This window comes from Ornithorhynchus anatinus, chromosome X5 (genome assembly GCF_004115215.2).
Source record: "Ornithorhynchus anatinus isolate Pmale09 chromosome X5, mOrnAna1.pri.v4, whole genome shotgun sequence".
Taxonomy (NCBI): domain Eukaryota; kingdom Metazoa; phylum Chordata; class Mammalia; order Monotremata; family Ornithorhynchidae; genus Ornithorhynchus; species Ornithorhynchus anatinus.
In genome coordinates this window covers 12,138,073-12,145,150 of record NC_041753.1, presented here as the reverse complement: position 1 = coordinate 12,145,150, position 7,078 = coordinate 12,138,073, and positions in this window count along the sequence as shown.

Genomic DNA, 7,078 nt, shown 5'->3' with positions numbered 1-7,078 from the left:
ATAACAATAATAATTAAGCTCTTACTATGTGCCAGGCACTGTACCAAACACTGGGGGTGAATACAAACAAATCGGGTTGGATACAGTCCCTGTCCCTCATAGGGCTCACAGTCCTATTCCCCATGTTACAGATGAGGTAACTGAGGCACAGAGAAGAGAAGTGACTTGCCTAAGGTCATACTGCAGACAAGTGGCAGAGCCAGGATTAGAACCCATTACCTTCTGACTCCCAAGCCCCTGCTCTATCCACTACACCGTGCTGCTTCCCATGCAGATATGCTGGACAATGAGAGACCTTGATGCAGGTGTTAGAACATGCTTTTATATCTCTGGGCAACTCTTGCAACTCAACAGACTTCGAGCATCATGTAAAGTCCTAGAGGCAGTCATTTCAGAATAGCAGTGTGCAGATGCCTACGCATCCCTGCTTTTCTGTACAATGGCTGTGGGCAGGGAATGTGTCTAATGATAATAATTGTGGTATTTGTTAAGCGTTTACTGTGTGCCAGGCACTGTACTAAGCATTGGGGTGGATACAAGCAAATTGGGTTGGACATAGTCCCTTTCCCACGTGGGGCTCACAGTCTCAATCCTCATTTTACAGATGAGGCAACTGAGGCATGGAGAAGTGAAGGGACTTGCCCAAAGTCCCGCAGCAGACAACTGGTGCTCTGCAAACAATAAGTGCTCAATAAATGTCACTGATTGATTGATTATGACATTGACAACGGATCAAACAGAACACTCTCAGCTCTGACCCAGCTAGCCACGCCATCACGAAGCTACCTCAGAATCTGGATGGACTTTCTATGACAGCCAAATTTGCTAATTAATTTCCAGAGCCTGGCTCTGCTGATGGTATCCAGTGCTTCTGTAAAGTCTATGGAAGCCGTGTAGAGGTCTTGGTGCTGTTATCTGCACTTTGTGTCTGAGGTGAAGTAAAGATCATATTCTCAGGCTACAGTGTGACTTAAAGCCATGTTGTATTTCCGCAAGTGTTTAGTAAATGGATCTCCTTTAGTAACCAATTCAGAAGTATTGTAGCTGGGGTCTTGCTGGCAGTGGAGAGTAACAAGATGCCTCAAAAATGGTCACGATTTGATCTTGCCTATTTTCTTGGTGATGCTGATGGCATCTTTGACATCCCAGGAGATTTCTCCACTGGTCCAGATCTCAGCAGGCATGTCATTGGGTCCAGGTGCTTTTCCATTTTTCATGGCTCCAAGTGCTGCAGTGACTTTCTCAACCAATGGGGACAAGTTCCATGTCTTTCCATATTGGAAGACTCTGCATGTCTTACAGAGTCTCATCTTTAATAGTAGAAGGTGTGTTGAAGAGAGCAATGAAATGCTTTTGCCCCTGGTCTGTGATGAGAATGGAGACACTTTCACTCTTCACTAGTCCCTTAATGGCACAGATAGGGTCATACAAAGTCTTCAGTGATGTGTAGATGTTTTTAGTTTTGCAGTGATCCACATAGCCCTGGATTTTGCTGCTCTGGCATCCTGCAACATGTCACACATATTCTTTAATTTGAGGTTTCTGAAAATCTCACCCCTGTCTGACTTCTCGGGTGCTGCAAGATGCTCCTGGAGTAATCAGTGCTTCACAGCATGTAGGCTGGCCTTTTATGTCCTAGTTATTTACAGCAGACCAATCTTGGTGACCTCTCTTGACTGTCCCAGTTCCTTGACAGCTTCCTGGGATACAGCTTCACAAATGCCCATTCCTTGTGTACGTTGGGCAATGGGGTTTGACTTTCTTGTTCTGGCAGAGCTGATGTGATGTTGCGGTGCTTCTTGTGGATGTCTTAGATCTTCAGGAGCTTAATGTCCAGCTGCCTTTGGAGGCCTTTCTTAACACAGTTTATGCAGAATTCTTCATCATTAGCAGCAGCAGCATTGTCAACCATAGTCACTGAGCACCTATTCTGTGCAGAACACTGTAGTAGGCCCTTAAAGAATAGCATGGCCGAGTGGAAAGAGCAAAGTCGTGGGAGTCAGAGGGCCTGGGTTCTAATCCCATCTCTACCACATAGTTGCTGCGTGATCTTGGGCCAATCACTTAACTTCTCCAGGACTTAGTTTCCTCATCCGCAAAATAAGGATTCATTACCTCCTACTTAAACTGTGAACCAGCCCCATGTGGGACCTGACTATCCTGCATCTACCCCAGTGCTTAATAAAGTGCTTGGCACCTATAAGCACTTACCAAATGCCACAATTATTATCATATTACAAAAGTAAAATATGTGATCTGTGCCCTGGAAAAAGCTGGAAGTAGAATAGAGGAAACAAACAGATATACAATGCCAAATGGAAATCAGTAAAAGAGTTGAACAAATAGATACAAATGATAAACACAAGGGGAAAAATAAATGAATAATCAGATCAATCAATACTTATTACTTATTGGTTGCTTAATGTGCTCAGTGTACTAAATGCTTGGATAAAGCCATGAATGCTAAATCCCCCTCCCATCTCCATCTGACCCATAATAGCTGGTCAATGCTAGAGATAGTATACCTGCAAATATGTCACTGCAAAGGGAATGCTCTCTGTTTCCTTGGAGTCAGGCAATTATGCTTCTAACTTGAACAAACAGGAGGTGGGATGGGCAGATAGAAAATGCATTTCTAGAGGACTTCTGTACTGCCTGGACCTAAGAAAAATGTATTTTTTTTTAAAAAAGATATGGCTTGGCATTTTGAAAAGAGGACACATGTAGAAGAATTCCAGGAATCTTTTGTAATGAGAATGCATCACATAGTGGGTGTCAGAACCCCTAGGGATGTGTTGAACCCTTAGGGACGTGTTCAAGAGGATTCTCAAGAATTGACAGATGGGAAAGATAATGAAAAATGAAATGAAAAAAGGAATTCCTCTAAAATCTATGCTGGTACATAAATACAATTGTAAGATGCATGGAGATACATTTAAAAGCCTGTTTATTAAGTATGTTGGGGCCAATGATATACCTACCCTGCCTATCAGGAGAGGAACAGAAATAACCAGTCAACTTGCCACCTTATGAGTATCTGTGTTTTGAAAAATTTATTTTTCAGAAATTCAGAGATAAAATTTATGTTGCATGTACAATTCTTCTTGTTGATTTAAAGACACAGTCCACCAGTTTCTCAATAATCCTACATAAACGGCTTTTGGGTTGTTTTTTTTCAATTCCCTTCTTTACTGGCAGAAACAATGGCCTTTCAACCTTAGAATAAATAGGCAGAGGTTGAAAGTTCATTTCCAAAGATGCTGGGACAAATTATTGCTAGTTTTGGAATGTTAATACATTTTCTTCCCTTCTAATCCCCTTTTTAATTCTTCACATGCATCTGATAATAAACTGTCAGACCCTTGGATTACTTCCCCCAGAAAAATTCAAATAGTAACTCCTTGTCTGGGTATTGGAGCATCAAGATAAAAACACTGTCTTCACATTTTTTTTTTGTTCAGTTCATAAGAAAACGTCTAAAGTTGTTGGAATTCGTAGAGGAAGATTTCATTATTACTTATCGGTGAAATAAAAATTGAATCGGGGATTTCATTTCTTTGAATAACTTGTTTATTTTCCAAGGAGGTTGATTTGTGACAGACACAGATAAGGTGTTCCTGATTTTAGCTCCTCTGTTTTTGACATTCTTTTATATTACTGTGCAGTGTTTTACATCTCCAGTTATTTTGCAATTTTTCTACCGTCTGTTGGGTTTGGTCACAGGAGTTTTGGTTCTGAAACTGTGTGAGTTGAAATCCACAAGATTTTTAAACAACTGATTTCAATAATGTTCTAACACATCTTGTGGCAACTCATTATTCATTCAATAGTATTTATTGAGCGCTTACTATGTGCAGAGCACTGTACTAAGCGCTTGGAATGAACAAGTCAGCAACAGATAGAGACAGTCCCTGCCGTTTGACGGGCTTACGGTCTAATCGGGGGAGACAGACAGACGAGAACAATGGCAATAAATAGAGTCGAGGGGAAGAACATCTCGTAAAAACAATGGCAACTAAATAGAATCAAGGCGATGTACATTTCATTAACAAAATAAATAGGGTAATGAAAATATATACAGTTGAGCAGACGAGTACAGTGCTGAGGGGATGGCAAGGGAGAGGGGGAGGAGCAGAGGGAAATGGGGGGAAAAGAGGGTTAAGCTGCGGAGAGGTGAAGGAGGGGTGGTAGAGGGAGTAGAGGGAGAAGGGGAGCTCAGTCTGGGAAGGCCTCTTGGAGGAGGTGAGTTTTAAGTAGGGTTTTGAAGAGGGAAAGAGAATCAGTTTGGCGGAGGTGAGGAGGGAGGGCGTTCTGGGACCGCGGGAGGACGTGACCCAGGGGTCGACAGCGGGATAGGCGAGATCGAGGGACGGTGAGGAGGTGGGTGGCAGAGGAGCGGAGCGTGCGGGGTGGGCGGTAGAAAGAGAGAAGAGAGGAGAGGTAGGAAGGGGCAAGGTGACATAGAGCCTTGAAGCCTAGAGTGAGGAGTTTTTATTTGGAGTGGAGGTTGATAGGCAACCACTGGAGGTGTTTAAGAAGGGGAGTGACATGCCCAGATCGTTTCTGCAGGAAAGAGCTTAAGATCTGTGTGACTGTCATCCTTGCTGTTTATATTTGATGCATCATACTTTCTTTTGAGGTGTCCCAAATTCATTTCAGGCAAAATCCCTTTAGTCCCTGCAGTATCTTTGAGGCAGAAGAGTCATACAAGGGGGTCCATTTTGCAGGTGGAGAAACTTGGAGACAGGCAGATGAAGGGGCTTGCCCACTGTCACACCACTGAAAAATGACAACGCTAGGAACAGAATCACATCTCTAAATTTCCCCACTGGAGCTTCTTGCACTAAGGGCCTATTCATCAGCATGTATGCAATGAATAGTGGAAAAGGTTTCCTAGACTCAGTGGGAAGCAGAACCTAGAATATGGGGGATAAAACATGGCAAACAGGAAACTTTTCCCCATTTCTAATTTTGAAAATAGCAAATCCTCAGCCATTAAATTCAACTCACAGGGAAGCAGTGAGCAGAACATCTTAACTTCAGCCTGCCCGTGTCCTCGGGAACTACAGAGGTGTAGTTTATGCAGTCACGGAGAGGAATGGGATGCTCCATTTGAGGGACAGGATGGAAAGATACAGATCAGGAAGGGCCACAGGGAAGGAGGGGGTGGATTTTAAGGTTGGCATGGTGGTGTCCACATATTGAGGGACACCAAAGTGAATGACTGATGGTCACCCTACAGTGAGCACATCCTACTTCAGTTCCCTGAGATGGGAAAGAACTTAGGAGAATTGTGGTATTTGGTAAGTGCTTAAAATGTAACAAGCACTGGACTATACTATACCAACCTGGCAAATCCAAAGACCTCTATTCCACCTTAATCCTCCTAAACCTCTCAGCTGCCTTTGACAATGCAGACCAACCCCCTCTCCTGAAAACACTGCCTGACCTTGGTGGTAGGGACAAGATAATCAGGTCAGACACATGCTGGGAGGTAAGATATGTAACAACCCCCAGCATGCTCTCTGAGATTAGGAGTGTACATCCGCTAGGATGAGAGGGAGGAAAGGGGTATTTCAGGTAATGCAGAAAACCACTGGACATGCGGTTGCAGGAATGAACATGGAACAGAATTCTGGATGCTGATGAATCTGTAGAGCCTCCAGTGGGACACTCCCAGGAAAGCCACATAGCAGAGAGGAAACAAGATTGAAAATTCATATGGAGACACATCCAGGAAAGTGGGTGCAGAGACCGCCATTTTTTATGAGCAAGCTGAACAGGAGAGGTAAGCATTTATCTAGATAATGACCTCTCTGTATCATCTATAATGTCATATCAAATCTCTCTGTAGGATTTCTTCTGCTTGTTACCAAATTAATTGACTCCATTCTCCACTTTACTGGGGCTCACTTCTCATGGATACTTGCCATGGGAACAGCCCACATTGCTAGATAGGAAACAGAAAAGGGCCACCAGGGTTAAATCTGGTGGGCCAGATGATTAGAAAAATGATTGGCAAAAGCAGGCTTAGTAGTCCTACGTAAACAGGGTCAGGGACTGCATCTGATACCTGATTAACTGGTATCTATCCCAGTGCTTAGAACGGTGCTTGACACATAGAAAGCAGCGTGGCTCAGTGGAAAGAGCATGGGCTTTGGAGTCAGAGGTCATGGGTTCAAATCCTGGCTCGGCCATTTGTCAGCTGTGTGACTTTGGGCAAGTCACTTAACTTCTCGGTGCCTCAGTTACCTCATCTGTAAAATGGGGATTAAGACTGTGAGCCCCACGTGGGACAACCTGATTCCCTTGTGTCTACCCCAGCGCTTAGAACAGTGCTCGGCACATAGTAAGCGCTTAACAAATACCAACATTATTAACAAATAGCACAATTATAATTATTTAGTCACAAGAGTATTCTCTCAAAGTGTTCCTCAAATTAACACCATCACTACAGAAGTACAGTACCTTTCTCAACCTACTGAAGCTGAATGACAGTTAACCATGAATAGGCCATGGAGCACTTCTAAACTTCGAAAAACCTTCTCTACCTCCATGATCCAGGGGTGAATATGGCAGGGGGAATGAGCAGAAATAGTATCAGGACCTTGTGGTCCCACAAGTATGCAAATAACATCAGTAAATGACCTAGGCCAGCAGAAGAAATAATTCCCATTCTTTCTGTGTCCTCCCTTTGGAGATAGGAGGAGCTAGGTGATGCCTTGAAAATACTTTGCGCTTCTCCAAAGCTTTACATAAATACTGGGTACCATCACTGTATTATTAGCAATAACATTCAAATTGAATTATCTACAGGAAGTATTTCCCTTCCAAACATCAGTTGTTTGGGGTTTTTTGTTTTTTTTTAAATTAAAATACCTTAGAACTTTTTGTCAAAAGTATAAAGAGTTCTTCAGTGTACCAGGCACATTTGAGTCAAACAAGAAGATAGGGTAATCTAGGGTAAAGTCAGAGCAAGAGAAATATGATTTGTTAGTCATCGTGCTTCCTTCCCACCCAGGGTTGACTTTAGAGTGGGAAGAGGCAGGACAGCCGGTTGCTGTCAAAAGAAGTGAAA